The following is a 21,057-nucleotide window of genomic DNA, read 5'->3' as shown; positions in this document are numbered from 1 at the left end:
ATGTAGCTGCACAGCATGGATGTAGCAGTTCAAGAACATGGCCCACCACCACCTTTTTGCAGGTCATTTGGAATGGCAATAAATGCTAATCTAGTCAGTGATGCCCACATACATTTATTATTCACAGGATCAGTTTCTCTAATTCATTTATGTAACTGACATTCCTTATTCCTAGGACCATTCTTATGAAACCTTAGTGGGTCCATTCCTTTCTAATGCTTTAGACTATTCCTAAAGTCTGGTTCCTAGAACTGGCAGTAACATTCTAGCTGAGGCTCACCCAGAGTCTTACACAGGTTTAACATAACTTTGCTTCTATGCCTGTATTGATCAAACCTTGAATGTTGTATTCTTTATAAACCCCATTCTCAATCTGTCCTGACAACTTCAATGATTGTGCACTTTTACATAATAGATCTAATTCGGACCTCCTGAGAAACTGGCACTTTAACTGGCTTGGGACTTTTTATGTGAAACATTGGTAATTGGATTGCAAACTGTGCTACATTCAGTAAATGTTGAAATTTAAGGGGCTTTCTCAGTGTTTCAGTTTCTGAACAGCATTCCCTAATTATCTTTCACTATGGTCCCACTGGCAACAGCAGAACTGTTTTGGAGATAAAGTGGACTGGTGGTTTATTGATGCAAGCAGGATCACAGAGCAGTAATTCTGGCTCTCCACGTTTAACTGTTTACTTATGTATTGTGAATGTTGATATGTGGCCAGCATTAACTGTACATCCCTAATTGTCTTTGACAAGGCAGTGGTGAGCTGCCTTCTTTAACTGTTATGTGAAGTAGGAACACCCACGGTACTGTTAGGGAGTTTCAGGACATTGACCCGAAGACAGTGTACAAATAGAAACATAGTTCCAAGTCAGGATGATGTGTGGCTTACAGGGGAACTTGCTGTTCCCATGTGTTTACTGCCCTTAATTATTCTCTGAGGTGATGGAAATTGTGGGTTTGGAAGAAGCTGTTGAAGGAGCTTTGAGTTGCCATAGTGCATCTTAAAGATGGTACACATAGTTTCTATGCTGTGCATAGGGTCAAGAGAGTGAATGTTTGAGGTAGCAGATGGAGTTGCAAGTTGCTTTGGCTTGAATAGTGTTGAACAACTTGAATATTGTTAAAATGGTTGCATGAAGTCTCAGTGGGGAATATTCCATCATACTGTTGACTTGTGTTTGCAGTTGGTGGACAGACTTTGGGGAAGAAAGACGTGACTCACTTTGAAGTCTCCACCTCTGTCTTGGTGTTGTAACCACAATATTTATGTATCTTATCTGATTAAATATCTAGTCAATGGTGAGCCCCAGGATGTGGTAGATTTAGTTATGTTATTATTGTTAACTGTCAAGGATACTAATTAGGTTAATTGAATCATTGCCTGGCACTTGTATGGTGTAAATTTTGCTTGCCACATCGCAACCAAAGCCTGAAAGTTGACCAGGTCTTGTTGCTTGTGCTTTATTATTTGAGGAGCTGAGCAGAACTGAGCACTGCAATCAACAGCTTTCCACTTCTGACCTTATGATGGAGATAAAGTCATTGGCAAAACAGCTGAAAGTGGTTGGACATTAAGACATTGCTGAGAAAAGACCTCCAGCGATGTGGCTGAAATGATTTATGTCTACTAAGACATCATCTTCATTGGGCATCATATATAGCACTAAACAGTGGAGTACTTTCCTCCTCATTTTCATTGACTTAACATTTTGCTTGAACTCCTTGATGCCACCTTTGTCTCACCTCATCTCTGATGATTAGCCTTTTTGTTAAATTTAGGCTAAGACTACCATGAAGTCTGGACCAAAGAGTCCTGATGGGACCCAACCGGCACAACATTGAACAAGCTATTGCTGAGTAAGAGCTGCTTGATAACACTGTCAGTGACCTCTTCAAGTATTCGATGACAATTGTGACTAGACTACTTTGTTAGTAATTGTCTGAATTGGATTTTGTGAACTAGGGAGATCTTTCACATAGTGTAGATGTCATTGTTGTAGCTCTCCTGGAACAATTTGTCCAGGAGCTTAGTCTGAAGCATGAGTCATTAGGCGTGACATTATTCGGTTCCATGAGCATTTTTTCATACCCTGGGAGTGATTTGAATTGTCTGAAGACTAGATTCTTCATTTGTGTTGTCCCCAAGAGAAGGCCAAATGGATCATGTACCTGGCAGCCCTGACTGAAGATGATTGGAAACACTTCAGCCTTTTGGACTGGTGTGCTGGTCTCTGGCATCACTGGGGATAAGTATGCTTGCTTACCTCCTTCTATTTGTTTACTTGTCCACCATCATTCACAGCTGAATTTAGCAGAAAATGCTGGAGAAACTCAGCAGGTCCGGCAACGACTATGAATAGAGAAACTGTTGTCTTGCTCCTGGTTTGTCCTGTACTCTTCGCTGAACCAGGTTGATTCCCTAGCTTGATGGTAATGGTAGAGAGGGGCATATGTGAGGCCATGAAGTTATAGAATATGTTTGAGGAGAATTCTCCTGTTGATAACCCATAGCACCTCCTAATGCCCAGTCTTGAGTTGCTAGATCTGCTCAAAATCTGTCCTAAATAGCTCACTAGTAGCACCACACAATACCATGGAGGTTATCTCAATGCGAAAATGGGACTCATCTCAACAAGGATTGTGCACTCCTACTAATACTGTCATAAACATACACATCTGCATAGGAAAATTGGTGGAGTGAAGTGCATTTTATGAGCCTGAAGTAACATGTAAGCTAGATCAGTTAAGGCTGGCATTTTTCCTTCCCTGAAGGCAGGCATTGGTTAGAAAAAATGATGCAGTTGCAGGCAAGGCTACAGAATTGGTAGTGGGAGATGAAGACACTTGTTTCAATTTTATTCATGTTGCAGCAAACTAGGTAAAAGCCATTGCTACCACTGATGCAGATGTCATGAAAAGTGGTGGAGATGTAGTGCTGGTTGCCATTCGCCTCTGTGTGGAAGCTGACCCCATACCTATTAAGCAGCCACATACAGACAAGGAAGAGGAAAATACATGGATTGATCTCACTGCAGAATATAGAAAGATCCATTAGAGGTGGTGTTATTTGATTAATCATATCAAAGAAGATTGAGAAAGGTAACGAGGGATGATACACAACAGTATGACTTTGGTTGGGACCATCTTGGTGCTGTGATATTTTTCAATACAAAATTCAAAATTGCAAAAAAAAATGCTTATGCAAGGTGAGGGAAAAATACTTTTCACATGAGTAGTTCAAGTCTGGAATGTATTGTTTGAAAAGTGTGGTGGATACAGGTTCAAATGAGGCATTCATGAGGGAATTCGATGATTATTTGTATCTAAATAATGTGCAGTGGAACACAAAGTCATGATGCTCATTTGGAAAGTCAGTGCAGAGGTAATGGGCTGAATAGCCTCCTTCTACACTGTAACACTTCTGATCCTGTGACAACATGTTCCAATATTTTGGATGATCCATATTGCATCACTTAGAAGAATAGATACTGAATTGGATAACATAAGTATCAATGTTATTGAACCCAGCACATAGATAAAAATATCAGAACATGGAGATACACTCCCTCTCTTTTTTTGAAATCGTGGTTTCAGGTAATCCTATGTAAACTGGTAAAATGACTGGCACACAGTCATTGTGGAAACAATATTATTTTAGATTGTAAACCTGGAGGATTATATTGCTGCCCGAGTCATTTATATTTCAGTGTTGGTCACTAATTTTCAATTCACCTTAAATTGTCTTAATGTGACCTTTAAATTTCTCTAGAATAGAATAGAATAGAATCCCTACAGTGTGGAAACAGACCCTTCAGTCCAAGAAGTTCACACCGAACCTCAGAGCATCCCACCCAGACTCATCCCCCTATAACCCACCTAATCTACACATCCCTATGGGCAATTTAGCATGGCCAATTCACCTAGCCTGCACATCTTTGGACTGTTAAACAAAACAAAGGCATGTCTATACATTTAGTCTAACTGCTTTAGGATTGTGATTATGCTGTTACTAATTTGTCTGTTTGTACTTCTTATGCTACTTTTTACTTTCACTTTACTTTCAAGTGGCATGCAGCATAAACTTCTCAACTTTAGAATTATTTAATTACAAACTGATCCGATGTGGCATTGCCGTTGACTGTTTTAACATAGTATACTTGCAAAGTTTAGAAGCAAACCTGGAGTGTCCCTTTCAAGGTCATTCCTGAAAGACCTTGTGTGGTAGATTGGCATAAATAGAGAATTAAAGACAATTGTAGATTTAAGAATGCTGGCTGGCATAATGATCTTGAATGGCCCTTTTTATTCAGTCATACATAATGGAAACAGACCATTCGATCCAACTCATCCATGCTGACCAGGCTTCCCAAACTAAACTAGTCCCATTTGCCTGCATTTTGCCCATATCCCTCGAAACCTTTCCTATTCATGTACCTGTACAAATGCCTTTGAAATGTTGTAATGGTACCCACCTCTACAACTTTCTCTGGCAGCTCATTCTAAGCTTGATTTACAATTTTAAAAACAATTTTGAGACATAAGACGTTTTTAATACATATGCAGATCTCCGTTTATGCTTCTCCTAACAATTGAGTTGTTTTATAATGACAGGAATATTGCATAATATGAAACAATGTTCCATTGCAAAAGTGTGGAAATGTCTTTTTTTAAGGTCACAAAGCTTAATTGATTAATATACTCAGGGAGAGTTAATACAGTAGTGAATTAAGAGGATAGGAATTTTATGGCTTTGGTATGTTCTGTTCCGAGAGAGTTTGACTGTACATTCCAAATGTTTGTCTTTGTTTCTTCATGCTTTGTTTCATTTAAGTTTCTGCATCATGTTTGAAAATTTGTGATGTTGAAAGTGTGTGATGGACAGGAAGTCTGAGCACATAGAAAGATTTCAGAATTGTTGAAGGTATAATTAACTCATTACAGACATCCATTAACCTCACTGGATGCAACAAAGAAACTGATTACTGATTTAGAAACATTATTTCAAAAATTGTTGATGGCTTGTTTGCTGCCTGCAATAAGAAGTGCAAAGCAAACGTGTCCATAACCACTCAAGCAAATATTAGTTTCCAATAATTTTATTGATTTTATAAATAACCCAATTTCAGTATTAATTGTAACAGATTATATCACAGAATTACAGAAGTGTTACAGTGCAAAAGGAGGCTGTTTGGCCCATTGTGCTTTGTCTGGCTCATTCAGTGAACATTATTACCTAGTGCTAATCTCTTGTGTTTTTCCCCTACACTCTTGCATATTATTTTTATCCAATGCTCTATTGAATACTCAATTGAACCTGCCTCCACCACACTTGCAGGTACTGCATTCCACACTTGCTGATTGAACAGGATTTTCCTCTCTTCATGCTTGCTTCTTTGCTGATCACTTTAAATCTATGCCCTCTTCTTTTTCTTTTTTGAGTGAGAACAGTTTTTTCCCTATCTACTCTACCCAACCTGCTCCTGATTTTTAAAACCTCTATCAGATCTCCTATTAGCCTTCTCTCCAAGAACAGCAACCCTAAGTCTTCAATCTATTCTCATAGCTGAAGCTACTCATTCCTGGAACCATTCTTGTAAACTGTTTCTGCACTGTGTTCAATTCATTCACATTCTTTCTTCCCAGAACCGTACACAGTTCTCCAGCTGAGCTCTAGCAAGTATCTTATACCAGTTCAACATCACCTCCTTGTTCTCACACTCTGTGCCCCTATCAATAAAGTTGATGGTACTGCATGGTTTACTTACTGCTCTCTACCTGTCCTGCAACTTTCATTGATCTATGCAGGCATGCGTTTAGATCCCTCTGCTCCTGCACTCTCCCTTAGAACTTTAGTCTCTATTTGTTTTCCAATGTTCTTCCGACCAAAATACATCAACTCACACTTCTCTGCATTGGAACTAATCTGCCACCTATCTGCACACTCCAGTAACTTGTCTGCATCCTAAGGAGTTCTACACTGTCCTCCTGAGTTTAAAATTCTTCCAAGTTTTCCGTTACCTGCAAGTTTTGAAATTGTCCCCTGCATACCAAGATTCATGTCATTAATATATATCAGGTGAATCAAGGGTCTCAATACACAATCTTCCACTACAAATCTTCCTCTAGCCTGAAAAATCTATTGACCATTACATTTTTTTCTATTGCCCAGCCAATTTTGTACCTATGTTGCTACTGATCCTTTTTATTTAATGTCCCATCATTTTCCTCACAAATCTTTTGTATGGCACTGTATCCAATGTCTTTTGATGTGGCTTGATGTTGATGTTTTGTTCAACATTAACACATCTACTGCCTCCCAAAATCCTGTCTGATATCCATGAGGCACAATAATTGAATACTGTCCACTTGCCTGGATGGGAAGACCCTCATCAAGCCTTTCTGTTACCTCTTCAAAAAACTCTAACAAGTTGGTTAACATGATGTCCCCTTTAGAAATCCAAGCTGACTCTTCCTAATCAACCCACCATTTTCCATGCAACTTTTAATTTTATTGTGAATAATTCTAGAAGCTTCACCATCACTGCAGTTAAACTAACAGGTCTGTAATTGCTGGGTCTATCCTTATAAATGTTACAGTCATACAGCATGGAAATAGACCTTTGGGTTCAACTTGTATGCGCTGGCCAGACATTCTAATCTGACCGAAGCCCTTTTGCCAGCATTTGGCCCATATCCCTCTAAACCCTTCCTATTCATGTACTCATCCAGATGCCTTTTAAATGTTGTAATTGTACCCACCTCCACCACTTCCTCTGGCAGCTCATTCTATACATGCATCACCCTCTGCTTGGAAAATGTTGTCCCTTAGGTCCCTTTTTAAATCTTTCCCCTCTCACCTTAAACCTATGCCCTCCAGTTTTGGATCCCCCCACTGCTTGAAAATGACTTGGCTGTTCACCCTATCCACGCCCCTCATGATTTTATAAACATCTATAAGGTCACTCTTTGGCCTCTGCTCCAGGGAAAATAGCCCCAGCCTATTCAGTCTCTCCCTCAAGCCCTCCAGTCACAGAAGCGTCCTCATAAATCTTTTCTGCACCCTCACAAGTTTAACAACATCCTTCATATAGAAGGACAACCAGAATTGTATGCAGTATTCTAAAAATGGCCTCACCAGTGTTCTGTACACCAGCAACATGAATTGAATAGAATAGAATATCCTTTATTGTCACGTGTACTGAAGTACATGAGTACAATGAAAAGTTTAAAATGTCGCCCCCAAATGGGCACCATCTTTGATACAACATACCTAGGTACAGAACTTAGATACAAAATAGAGAAATAAAGGGAAAAAAGTCAGATTACTTTCTGTTATTCATAGTATAAATTAGAAAAAATGAGAAATAATGTTAAGATGATAAACGTTACAGCCTTTCTATAAAGGGCCTGCAGTAGATCAGTGCAGGAAGCTTACACATATGGTCTGTCTGGGCTTGCAAGACATTGACCCTATGCTCCGGTCCCCAGTCCAATAATCGTACCCGATCCTCACAGGCCTTCAGCCCGCTGGCTGTCCCTGCTCTGCTCATGAAATCACAACTCCTATACTCCATGATCTGCCCAATGAAGGCAAGCATGCCAAAAGCCGCCTTCACCAACCTGTGTACCTGTGACTCCACTTTCAAGGAGCTATGCATCTGCACTCCTAGGTCTCTTTGTTTGGCAACACTCCCCAGGGCCCAACCATTAATTGTAAAAGTCCTGCCCTGGTTTGCCTTACTAAAATGCAACTCTTCACATTTACCTAAATCAAAATCCATCTGCCACTCCTCGGCCCATTGGCCCATCTGATCAAAGTCCCATTGTACCCGGAGATAATCTTCACTGACAACTACACCAGCTATTTTGGTGTCATCCATGAATTTACTAACTGTACCTCCTATATTCACATCCAAATCATTTATATTAATGATGAAAAGTAGTGGATCCAGCATTAATCCTTGTGGCTCACTTCTGGTCACAGGCCTCCAGACTAAAAAGCAACCCTGTACCATCACCCTCTGTCTCCAACCTTCAAGCCAATTATGTATGCAATTGGCTAGATCCCCAGATCCTATGTGATCTAACCTTACTAATCGGTCTATCATGCAGCACCTTGTTGACTGCTTCGCTGAACTCCATAAAAACAACATCTACCGCTCTGCTTTCATCAATCTTCTTGAATAAGGCCATAATATATAAATTTTCCAATCTCAAGCACCTCTGCTGAGTCTTGGAAAAATTGCAATATTGTAGCCAGTGCTCCTATATACATGTATTCATTAGACAAAATTGATTTGCTACTGGAATTATTGCTCATATTTGGGGATGTGTTCATGTCCATTTAATGAATTGATTTTTTTTCATTCAAAACAAGTAAATATCTTTTAGAAATCACATTGTTACAAGGTCTGATAAGATGACTGAATCTACTTTTTTTAAAAAAAATCTGATAAATCTGTCCCAGCCACTTTCCTCCTTGGTTCACAGTTCCTAGACACCTAGACACAGATCCCTTCCAAGATGGCAGTGGCAGAGTAGGCAACATCTGGGCTCCAGTGCCCAGAGCTCATCCACTCCGTTTGCTTTTCTTTTTTTCTTCTCTTTCTTTTCTCTTCTTTTTTCATTTTTATTTTAGTGGAAGGCGGGATGAAGGCATCTTTGTTGGGGTCCGGAGCATAGTGATGGCTAGTGAGCCTAGAGCAGGACCTGGAGGACAATGAGGCAGTTGGTGAGTATGGAGTGGGACTCTGGAATTGGTGTTGAGAAGGCAGCTGGCAGAGGAGGAAGTACGGTGACCCGCTATTGCCTGTTACATCAGTGGAGGCCAGTGATTGGCTTCGGCATTGAGGTGATTTCAGCCCAGCATCCGGCGGCCCGGGAATCCTTTGGGCAGCTATTGCAACATCTTCCTTCCTGGGATTGGCAATGAGATTAATCTTTGAGGTGGCCTCTGTGGAGTCTTGCAGCCCAGATTCTAGTGGCCCGGTGTGGATGGACTGCTTAGAAGGTGGTTTCCAGCCTGGTATTCCAGCGGCCTGGCATGGCGGTCTTGCAACGGTACTGTCTTTTCCTGAAGCCAAGAGCCGGGAATTGACCTAAGATAGACTTTGTCTCAACTCTTTTTAAACTTTTTTTCTTATCTATGGCTTCTGTTATTACCACAGGCACCATGGTAGGCTGACTTAAACACTTTTCACTGTATTTTTGATGACAATAAATGACCATTCTATTCTAAAACATGTCGTAAACAGGCTGCATAGAAGCCAAGTATTTGATGTTAGTTGTGCATCCCTAGAATTCTATGGATATCTTGATGTTGAGGGCAGAGGTTCTTTTCTGTATAATTTGACAATTTGGAAGCATGTGGGAATATTTTGTTCACCCATATTCGAAGCATTTAGCTTACTTGTTAATAAACAAAGGCATAGTTAAACCCAAATGGCAGAATTACATTCATATTTGAACCTACAGAGGATTCTGGAAAGAGCTGTTTGCATTCAGAAATACCTAGTATGAAAAAATAGTTTGATTAGGGGCTAATAATATAGAAAATAATCAAGATAAATATATTATGATGCATGAGTATTAGAATAAGTCAAAAGGTGTATGATGAAGGTCTGAGAGGTAAAGAGGAAAATAGCAAAACATGGGTTGTATCTCAGAGGACAGAGGTGTGAAGAAGTAACTAAATTACTACTGCACTTCAGTTTTCACAGCAGAACATGATTATAAAAATCCACGGATACACGAGAAGTAGTGCACAAAATGTAGTGGGATAATCATTGCAGTTAAAACAGTTTAGACTGTAACAGATGTTGGACTCTGATGACATCCTTTCTGGAATGATGACAGAAATCAGTAGAAATATCTCTGACCACAATCTTGCAAATTTTCCAGAGTTTATACCATGGAATACATTTGATACTTACTCAGAGACATGGATTATTTTAAGACTACTACACAGGTTTGTAAATTTCACCATGTGTGGCAAAATTTAAAGAACCATTTCAGGAAATAATGCTGTATTGGTAAAAGAAATAAAGTAGATGGCAAACGTAGAAACTAGGAGCAGGAATAAGTCATTCAGCCCATTCTTTCTAATTCACCATTCAACATCAGTATGTACCTGTTTTGTTCTTAAATATATCGAGTGACTTCGCCTCCACGGCTTTCTGTGGTAGAGAATTCCACAGGTTCATTATCCTCTGAGTGAAGAAATCTCTTCTCGTCTCAGTCCAAAATGACCTGATACATTTCATGAGGATGTGACCTCTTGTTCTGTACCTGCAGTCAAAGGAAACATCATCCCTGTATTCAGTCTCGCTCTGTCAGAATTTTATTTGCTTCAATGAAATCCCGCCTCATTCTTCTGAACTCCAGTGAATAGAGGCCCAGGCAACCCAATCTTTCATCATAGGACAAACCTGCCATGCAAGGAACTAGTCTAGAGAGCCATTGTTGCACTCCCTCTGTGGCAGGTATATATTTTCTTAGGTAAGGAGATCAAAATTGCACATGATATACCGGGTGTGGTCTCACCAAGACCCAGCACAGCTCCAATACAGATTAACCTGCTCCTATACTCAAATCCTCATGCAATGAAGGTCATCATACCATTTGCCTTCCTAGCAGCTCAGTTCACCTGCATGCCTACTTTGCATGACTCAATTAAAAGGACACCCAGATATCTTTATAGATTAAAATTTCCTAATCTATCACCACTTAAGTAATACTCTGCCATTCTGTCTATATGTGGGTTTTTAGATGATGTGTCCCATTTTGGGCATCATAGGTTAGGTCAGGGTCAGTGATATTATGCCGACAACTGTTTTGTGGTATAACAGAAATTGAAGATAAAAGCTGATGGAGAAATTTACTATTAAAGGATTTTGAATAGGAAATATTATTTTGCTAGTTAGCAAGACAGTAGCTGGAGGTTACAGGTTTAAAATTTTCACCGACAGATGGAGAGAAATGTCAAAGAAGTTTTTATTGTAATACAGTAGCTTGATCAGATCATGGAATGAATGTTTTATAAGAAACAATGTTGAAGGCAGAATCCATAATAGATTCTAAAAGGGAAATATACATGAAATTTAAACTCACAACAGCAAAGAATCCATTGGTACATCTTGTTCTATGTGTAGTTACAGTGCCTTATGATTCATAATACAGACACTTGAGTCAATCATGTGATCTATTAGATGAGAAAGTAAATAAAATCCCAAGCTAATTAGGGAAACAAAGTCTAGAAATATCCTCTTTGACCACTTCAAATGATTGAAATTAGTGAGGGATCACACCAATCCTAGCTTAGATCAGAGGGAGTATCTACACCTCCATTTGATGCAGGCCTCTACTTTTGCTTGAAAGACAACAGCAAATCGGTGTTCACCACAAAAGCTTGTAGCCTGTTCTACAGGTACACTATATTCGCTGGTAAGGAGGAATGTTTCTAATATTAAATTTAGTTCTGCTCATACATCATATGTAAGCGTGCCTTTCCTCACCTATCCAGTTGAAATGCAAGTAAGCTGGTTCACATAAACATAATCTAGTCCATTCATTATTTTATAAACCTTTGTCAAATTGCCTGGTTCTGTGCTTTTCTGAAAGTTGCAGTTTCAGCTGTCTGAGCGTATCTGAGTAACTAAGCTGTTTCAAAGAGGGAATTAATCTTCTAGCCCTCCTTTGAACTCATTTCAAAGTCTGAATATCCCCCGTATGATAGTAAAACAAATCCAAGAAGGCCTAACCTTAATTTTTGAAGAAAAATAAAATGGTATGATTTTTGTTTTGTAGTAAATTGTCTCGTGAATGTGTCCTGGAATCCTGTTTGCTTTTGCTATAGCATCGCAGCATTGATTGTGAACCTTTATAGAGTGGATTAATGCAACAACCAAATTTTCCTTAGAGCACCAGTTTCAATCTTGTTCCTTTTATACATTGTACATACCGTTATCACTTTGACCTGTCTGCATGGAAAGCTTTTAAATTTAAGCTTGATTTGCTAAACATGGGCCCTTTCCTACCAACATATCTAGATCTGTTTTGCATAGTCCAGCATTTCCTGCACACCAAGCCTTCCAAATGACTTGGCAGAATCTGCAAAATTGCATTTTATCCCCTAACGCTTGTACTGTAGGTTATTAATGCAGGACATTTGTCATAATAGGTTTTCAAGTAGATATCAGTTTATTGATAAATTAACAACTTTCCACCTATAGGCATTCAGCCATTCCCTATCAGAAGATTATCATGAATTTTGCAAAATTATAAACTTTAGTAAAGCCCTTTGAAAGGTAACTTTTTCATTAATCAATTTTTTTTTGCATTTGTTCATGGAATGTGGACATTGTGGCAAGGCCTTCATACATTTACCCATCCCTAATTGCTTTTGTGAAGATGAAGCTGAGTGTTTTCTTCAACCACTACAGTTCACACCTACAGTGCTATTGGGATGTCTTTTTAGCTCAATGACAGTGAAGGAGTGACAAGACTATACTCAGGATAGTGTGTAACATGAGGGAAATTTGCAGTAGTGGTGTTTTGATGCACCTGCTGCCCTGAATTTTCCAGGAGGTGAATGTTGCAGATTTGGAACATGAAGGTGCTTTGAAGGAGTCATGAGACTTGATATAGTGTATTTTATAGGTGATACACGCTACTGCCACTAGGCACTTGTAAGGAACGATTATCTAAGGTGGTAGATGTTTTCTCTAGTGATACAAGCAAACAGGCCTAGTTAGCCAGTTGAGGGCAATTGGGGATGGGCAATAAATATTGGCCCAGTTGGTGACACCCACATTCCACGAACAATTAAAAATGTTCTGCCAGTCCAAGTGAGACTTTGGTGAACTATCAAAGATGCAAACAAGAATCTCATGTTGCACCAGTACCACTACTTTAAGGACCGTTAGTTGAAAATAAAACAGGAAAAAGATTTTTGGAAAGGGCATCAAAATGGGAAAAATTGGATGCGTCAATGTAGGTACAGCGAGAGCCCAAATTGTTTTAGCCACTTTGGTTCCATTTGAACATTTAGAATCTCTAAAATATAATTTGATTTATTTTAAACAGAAATCAACCATCAAAGTTGTTGTTGAGCAGGATACAATGGGGAACAATGAACTACCCTATTAAGTTCACGCTCAATAAAAGCATTCTTGCTTCAGTTCTGACAGAGTTCTGAAATAAACTTAATTTCCACTTTTGTTCGTTACTACTTTGGGCAAGTGATCATAATTCTATTAGTTTTAAAATAGTTATGGGAAAGGATAGACCTGATCTACAAGTTAAAGTTATAAATTGGAGGAAGGCCCATTTTGACAGTGTTAGGCAAGAGCCTTCAGACATTGATTGGGGGCAGATGTTCACAGGTAAAGGGATGGCTGGAAAGTGGGAAACCGTCAAAAATGAGATAATGTGAGTCCAGAGATGGAATGTTCCTGTTAGGTTGAAGGGCAAGGCTGGTAGGTGTAAGGAATGCTGTATGACTAGAGAAATGGAGGTTCTGGTCAAGAAAAAGAAGGAAGTATATGTCAGGTATAGACAGCAGGGATTGAGTGAATCCCTAGAGGAGTATAAAGACAGTAGAAGTATACTTAAGAGGGAAATCAGGAGGGTCAAAAGTGGACATGAGATAGCTTTGGCAAATGGGGTTAGCAAGAATCCATTGGGTTGCTACTTTAGGGACAAAAGAGTAACTAGGGAGAGAATAGGGCCCCTTAAAGATCAATAAGGCTGCCTGTGTGTAGAACCACAGGATGGGTGAGATACTAAATGAGTATTTTGCATCATTGTTCACTGTGGAGAAGGATATGGAAGCTGGAGAACTTGGGGAAATAAACAGCAATATCTTGAAAAGTGTCCATAATACAGACGAGGAAATGCTGGATACCTTAAAATGCATAAAGGTGGGACTGGATCAGGTGTATCCTAGAATTCTGTGGAAAGCCAGGGAAGTGATTGCTGTGCCCCTTGCTGAGATATTTGTAACATTGATAGCCACAGGTAACGTGTGGTAGACTGGAGGTTGGCTAAGAAAGTTGGTATTTAAGAAAGTTGGTAAGGAAAAACTAGGGAAATGCAGACTGGTGAGCCCAACATCAGTGGTGGGCAAGTTGTTGGAGGAGATTTTGAGGGACAGGATTTACATGTATTTCGAAAGATAAAGAGGGATTAGGGATATCCAACACGCCTTTATGTGTGGGAAATCATGTGTCACAATCTTAATTAAGTTTTTTGTCACTTCTTCAAAGAAGATTGATGAAGGCAGAATGGTGAACATTGTCTATCTGGACTTCCATAAGGCATTTGACAATGTTCTGCATAGTAGACTGGTTAACAAGGTTAAAGCACATGGAATACAGTGAGAAGTAGCCATTTTGATACAAAATTGGCTGAAAGGTAGGAGACCAAGGGTGGTTGTGGAGGATTGCTTTTTGGACTGGAGGCCTGTGACCAGTGGTGTGCCACAAGGATCAGTGCAGGATCCATTGCTTTTTGTCATTTATATTAATGATTTGAATGTGAACATAAGAGGTATGGTTAGTAAGTTTGCAGACACCAAATTGGAGGTGTAGTGGACGGTGAAGAAGTGCAGTGGGATCTTGATCAGATGGGCCAAGGGACCAAGGATTGGCAGATGGAGTTTAAACTAGATAAATGTGAAGTGCTACATTTTGGAAAGGCAAATCAGGGCAGGACTTGTACACTTAATAGTCAGGTCCTAGGGAGTGTTGCCAAACAAAGAGACCTTGGAGTGCAGGTTCATAGTTCCTTGAAGGTGGAGTCGCAGGTTGACGGGATAGTGAAGAAGGCATTTAGTACACTTGCCTTTATTGGTCAGTGCATTGTGTACAGGAGTTGGGAAGTCATGTTGTGGCTGTAGAGGACATTGGTTAGGCTACTTTTAGAATACTGTGTTCAGTTCTGGTCTCCCTGCTATAAGAAAGCTGTTGTTAAATTTGCAAGGGTTCAGAAAAGATTTACAAGGTGTTGCCAGGGTTGGAGGGTTTGAGCTATATGGAGAGGCTGGTTAAGCTGGGGCTGTTTTCCCTGGAGTGTTGGAGGCTGAGGACTGACATTTATAGAAGTTTGTAAAATCATGAGGGGCATGGATATGGTGAATAGACAAGGTCTTTCCACCAGGATAGGGGAGACCAAAACTAGAAGGCATAGTTTAAGGTGAGATTTAAAAAGGACCTAAGGGGCAACTTTTTTGTGCAGTGGATGGTGCGTGTATGGAATGAACTGCCAGAGTAAGTGGTGGAGGCTGGTATTATTATAACAGTTAAAAGGCATCTGGATAGTTACATGAATAGGAAGGATTTAAAGGGATATGGGCCAAATGCTGGCAAATGAAGCTAGATTAATTTCAAGTATCTGGTCGGGCATCGATGAGTTGGACTGAAGGGTCTGTTTCAGTGCTGTGCACCTCTATGACTCTATCCTGCAGGTTTCCCCCGGAAACAGCAGTCCATTTTTCCCACTATTGTCATTTCACTATTGAATGCTCAGGAGATGCAAACTGGTGCACCAAAAGTTCTGCTGGGGGGAAATTATATGCCCTTCCTATACATTGGCAGTATTTTTCCATGCCAGTTTTCTCCTAGCCTTCTTCAGAAGCTGTTGACTTTTACTCGGGATACAGTTCCAGAGCGTCTCACAACAGCCTATTGTTAATGTGTGGAGAATGGACATTGAGTGAATACTGGCATATACTTTGAATAAAAGGACTCTTGGCCTAACCCTTTCCTTGCTCTTCATCCGTACACGCGCACTTTGCTGGAGTGGGAACTCTGATTCATTGCCTTCGTTTCTTTCTGTACAATTAGTTTGAGCCCAACATCTGATTTACCTTTTTAGTCGCTACTGTCAGAACTAATTATCTTTAATTTCTTTTAATTATTTTATATTTCCATTGTGTCGTCCCTAAATCAGTGCTGAGTGTAATACATCTTTTCCTTGTAGGGGCGTTTAAATAGTCTCGTCATTCTGGTATTTTCGGATGGGAACAGTGAGATGGGCACAAACTGTACTTAATCTGAGATTAGGGAATGAAGAAAAAATAGTATACGTTGATGCATTCTTTTTTATTTACGTCTGCGAAATATATAAATAAATGTTTGCCCCAAGTTTTCTGCATCACATTGAGATATTTCCTATTTAGAAGTTATAATTAATTCATTTTGAGACACTAGCTTTCTAGAATTTATCTGAATAGAGTTAAATTGTTTCTAAAAACACGAAAGAACTGCGGATGCTGTAAATCAGGAACAAAAACATAAGTTGCTGGAAAAGCTCAGCTGGTCTGGCAGCACCTGTGAATTAAAATCAGAGTTAACATTTCGTGTCCGGGAAGGGTCACAGATGCTGCCAGACTGGCTGAGTTTTTCCTGCAACTTCTGTTTTTGTTCAAGAGTTAAATGATGTGTTGTTCGATGGCTTGTATTTTAAAGGTCGCCGTAGTGGGGACAAGATCCTAATAAGCTTTAGCAACACGGTACGAAAAGAGCGTTTTGTTACTCCACAGTGCGTGTGTCTGTGTATAACATAGGGGTATTGCTCATTTTAGTTTAAAATTTTCTTGTTAAGTTTTCCAAATGGTGAATGTGGATCCAGCTCCGTTCTCAACTGGAGTTCCACTCTGCATTTTAATTTGCATTTGGTTTAAGTAAAGTCCGCACAGAGTTGAACTAATTCACGGCTTACGTTTGTATCTGATTAGAAATTGTATTCCGCAGTTTAGGTGCGATACAAGCGAGTGCAATGACATTGAAAGCCCCGGGTTAGAGCATCTGTTTGTGCAGTGAAAGCTTTTACTCCTCATGGTCAAGAAACCTTTTAACATTTCAATGGTATGTGAACTAAATCAACGCTCTTTAACAAACGTGCAGCTGATTTTGTTAAAGGAGCAGCTACAGCTGCGGTCAGAGTTTTGTGCAGTTTAGTTGTACTTTTTGTACCTCGTTTTGCAATGAAATAGCGATAACTCGATCGAGTCTCGTCCTCCCCGCCCCCGCACACCAAGCGCCTATTTATTGTTCTTTGTTCGTGTATGCAACATGAACATCGTGCATTCTTCAAGAAAGAAAGCAAAGGGGCTTTCAACGTTTTGTTTTAAGCTGTTGTAGCGTGTTGTATCGTTCTTGTCGAGTGCCTTCCATTGCTTGTTTCCTGCGTCCGTTTGGAAACAGGCGTTTCGATCTTGATAATAAGCTTGAGATTGGCGCTGTATACATATCGCAGTGAAGCGGTCGGGTCGAGGAAGTGGCACTAGCTGGTGGGGGATGGGAGCTTTCGCCATCTTTGTCTTGTGAAGTTGCTGCGGCTGGGGTTTCTGCTGGAGGCAGCAGCACTGAGACAGGTGGCGCACTTCGCGCAGCCGCTATCGCCAATTACATTCCCGAAAAAAAGACACAGGGATTTAATCCCATTGAATAATTAAAAACCCCGAAATGTCTATCCAGTTACACCAATTTCATTATCGGCGGTGACTTTATATATAGCTTAAAATATGTAACCGTGGACACGGATTCCTTTAGTTGCATCGAAAACTAAGATATTGAACAAAGAATGTAGACATCGACCTTTTATTGGTAACGTTTACTGTCAGGAACAGGTAACAAAACAGCGAGCTGTGGCTGTTACCTCTTTTTAAAAAGCGAAGTTTCCTTTGGGGAGGGGGGAATTACAGAAATCAGCTGACGTTAGTCATATTTGTAGGGTTGTTCATTTCGAAAGAAGGATGCGGTTCCCTGAACTAGGATGTGAAACGAGAGGTTAGCGATATGTTCTTCAGAGTGAGGTGTTATTAACCGTCTCTGGGAGAAACCAACTAAAACAGAAGAATATCGGGAGCGGTGATGGAAATTGTGCAGCACGTACTGCGCTACACATCACACAGAGAGAGAGAGGTCAGCAGCTCAAGGCTATGAGGCGAGTGATTAAAGAGCCCGAACTCGACACAGAGTACCGATCCCCAGGAAAGGAAAGCGTCGTGCAGTCGCTACACGCTGACACAAATTGCTATGAAAGAACACCTCCAACTGATTGTGAATAATTGCTACATTAAACAATGCGGGAGCACAAATGAGCAATTCATTCATTGTAACGAATCTTACCCAGCACATGTCTTGGGGGCGGGGGGAGAAATTGGTAAAGGGGTCGGTAAGGTGACTCCCACCTCTCCTCTTCTTCCTTGTTATCTGGGCATGGAGCTTTCTTGATGCTGGGAATGCAACCTTTTGCATCTCATGACCAAGATAACTCGGACTGGTGGGGTATGGAATATCTCAAACAGTGCAGTAGATGAAAACATTATTTGCAGACAATTTGTGCAATTTTTAATCTAACCGCCCCACCCCCTCCCGGACTCCCCTGCTATCGGTAAAGAGGAACTTTATAAGTATTATCAGCTACTCTCAGTCATAAGGTCACAGCTGTAGCTTGCAGACTTCGTGCCCTGTATGAATGTTCAGAGCGATTCCTTATCCAATGTTTTTTCTTCCCAAAGTTATCGCAGACAGTATTCTCACCGTTTAAACAAACACCCGCTCTCAAACTCTGCATGTTTGATCTGTAGCGGACTGCGAAAAGAAACCTTGGCCAAAAAATGTGTTCTGTGGCGGGGGGGGGGGGGGGTGGAAGATCTGACGAAGTGCTGAGCAGGCTGAAGTATGTTCTGCATTAATAACTGAGCTTCCTCGTGGTTGCGTCCAAAGCGCTGGCTTCTAAATGAGAACAGTCAAAACTCTCAACGCCCTGTTTCCGCCCAGTTTCGGAGAAACAGAGCGGATTCTGCTTATACGGGCCGCGGAGAGAGAAGCAGCTGCTGCGAGCTGTTAGTGCGGGTGTGAGAGAGATTGCTTCTACATGACTGAGAGTTTGCGGGGGAGTCATGTGTAACTGTGACTCCGACAAGCGGCGTGTAATGGAGGGAATGTGTTTGGTTGCGAGGGAGGCTGTGGGCGTGTGTGTCTGTGTAAGAGTCTATGCGTATGTTTGAGACTGTGAGAATGTGTTGGGGGCGGGGGCAGTGTGACGGACACAGTGAGGAAAAGGGCACCGGAGTATTTGTCTGGTGTAAGGAAAGAAGAGACGTGTGAAGGAGATATGCGAGTGTGAAGAATACGTGTGTGTGTGTGACTAAGACTAAGGGGGTGTGTGTGTGAGAGAGAGAGGAAATAAAGTGAGAGAATGTGGCTTTCCGAAACTCGGAGCGCTTGCCTGCTGGAGGATGGATCCGGCAGTATCAGGGTATTTCGATCTGTATGTAATTACCAGAATTACTGAGACGGTGGTTTGCACAACTCTGTGTGTGTGTGTGTGTGTGTGTGTGTGAGAGAGAGAGAGAGAGACTTGCTGTTTGGGGAGTTGGCGGGGAAGGGTGAGCTGGGGATTCACTGCAGGGCAGTGTGTGTCATTCTGCAGGTAAATGTGAATATTTCCATCTAACTGTGTCTTGTTAGCCGATTGTGTGCAATGAGGCGGTATACCGTGTGTTGGGCATGTGTGAACAGTGAGCGTGTGCCGGGGGTACAGGGTGAGTGTGCACTGTGATGTTTACGGTGAGTGTACAGGGTGAGTGTGTACTGAGAGGTTTGCAATGAGGGTGAGCGCTGGGGGAGTATGGTGAGTGTGTGCGCTGGGGGGACAGCAGTGAGTGTGCTGGGGGGCTGCGGTGAGTGTGCTGGGGGAGTATGGTGAGAGTGCAATGAGGGTACCGCAAGTGTGCGCTGAGGGAGTGTGGTGAGTGTGCACTGGGGGAGTGTGGTGAGTATGCATTGGGGGACTGCGGTGAGTGTACTGGGGGACTGCAGTGAGTGTGCGCTGAGGGAGTATGGTGAGAGTGTGCAGTGAGTGTACGGCAAGTGTGGTGAGTGTGCACTGGGGGACTATGGTGAGAGTGTGCAGTGATGGTATGGCGAGTGTGCGCTGGGGGAGTGTGGTGAGTGTGCACTGGGGGACTGTGGTCAGTGTGCACTGGGGGAGTGTGGTGAGTGTGCGCTGAGGGACTGCGGTGAGTGTGTGCTGGGGGACTGCAGTGAGAGTGTGCTGAGGGAGTATGGTGAGAGTGTGCAGTGAGTGTGCGCTGGGGGAGTACTGTGAGTGTGTGCTGGGGGAGTATGGTGAGTGTGCACTGAAGGGACTGCAGTGAGTGTGTGCTGGGGGAGTATGGTGAGTGTGCACTGAGGGGAGGGGCTTGTGTGTGTGCTGAGGGGGTGTGGTGTGGGGGTTGGGGTGTGTGTACGGGGGGATGCGGTGTGGGGGTGGGGTTGTTTGTACTAGGGGGTTGCGGTGTCAGGGTAGGGTTGTGTGTGCTGGGGAGGTGCGGTGTGGGGTTGGGGGTGTGTGTGCTGGGGGTGCGGTGTGGAATTGAGGTTGTGTGTGCTGGGGGTGTGGTGTGGGGGTGGGGGTGTGTGTGCTGAGGATGCGGTGTGGGGTTGGGGGTGGGTGCTGGGGGTGTGGTGTGCGGTTGGGGTTGTGTGTGCTGGGGGGGTGCGGTGTGGAGTTGAGGTGTGTGCTGGGGGTGCAGTGTGGGGTTGGGGGTGTGTGTGCTGAGGGGGTGCGGTGTAGGGGTGGGTGTGTGTGTGTGCTGGGGGTGCGGTGTAGGGGTGGGGTGTGTGTGTGCTGGGGTTGCGGTGTGGGGTTGGGGGTGGGTGCTGGGTGTGCAGTGTGGGGGTGGTGGTGTGTGTGCTGGGAGGGTGGGGTTGGGGGTGGGTGCTGGGGTTGTGGTGTGGGGTTGGGGTTGTGTGTGCTGGGGGGGGTGCGGTGTGGAGTTGAGGTTGTGTGTGCTGGGAGGGTGCGGTGTGGGGTTGGAGGTTGGGTTGGGGGATGTGTGTGTTGGGGGTGTGGTGTGTGGTTGAGAATGTGTGGAGTGGGGGTGTGTGTTTGGTGAGGGGGAGTGGTGTGGGGCTAGGTGTGTTGGACGGTGCGGCGTGAGGGTAGGGGTGTGTGTGCTGTGGGTGGAGTGTGAGCTGGGGTGGGTGTATGTGTTTGGGTAGTGTGGTGTTGCGGGGGGGGGGGTGTGTGCTGGGG

General features: G+C 42.3%; 1 protein-coding gene and 2 long non-coding RNA genes across 3 annotated transcripts in view; 2 read left to right on the top strand and 1 right to left on the bottom strand.

The window, feature by feature from the left end:
- The window catches only part of LOC125484459, a 39,322-nt gene extending 21,017 nt beyond the window's left edge, over nucleotides 1–18,305 (bottom strand). Inside the window, exons 1-2 of the long non-coding RNA XR_007263297.1 lie at nucleotides 18,141–18,305; nucleotides 10,139–10,296 (exon numbers count right to left, since the gene is read on the bottom strand). This is a non-coding gene — a long non-coding RNA (uncharacterized LOC125484459). The remainder of the gene's footprint in view (nucleotides 1–10,138; nucleotides 10,297–18,140) is intronic.
- The window catches only part of LOC109923462 (BCL-6 corepressor-like), a 95,467-nt gene that overhangs the window by 37,184 nt on the left and 37,226 nt on the right, over nucleotides 1–21,057 (top strand). The gene's annotated exons all lie outside the window — the stretch shown is intronic.
- Nucleotides 18,768–21,057, top strand: part of LOC125484458 — a 10,054-nt gene continuing 7,764 nt past the window's right edge. The window contains exon 1 of the long non-coding RNA XR_007263296.1: nucleotides 18,768–19,449. This is a non-coding gene — a long non-coding RNA (uncharacterized LOC125484458). The remainder of the gene's footprint in view (nucleotides 19,450–21,057) is intronic.

The sequence above is a fragment of the Rhincodon typus genome, chromosome 11, assembly GCF_021869965.1.
Source record: "Rhincodon typus isolate 14 chromosome 11, sRhiTyp1.1, whole genome shotgun sequence".
Taxonomy (NCBI): domain Eukaryota; kingdom Metazoa; phylum Chordata; class Chondrichthyes; order Orectolobiformes; family Rhincodontidae; genus Rhincodon; species Rhincodon typus.
This window is presented reverse-complemented; position numbering and strand designations above follow the sequence as displayed.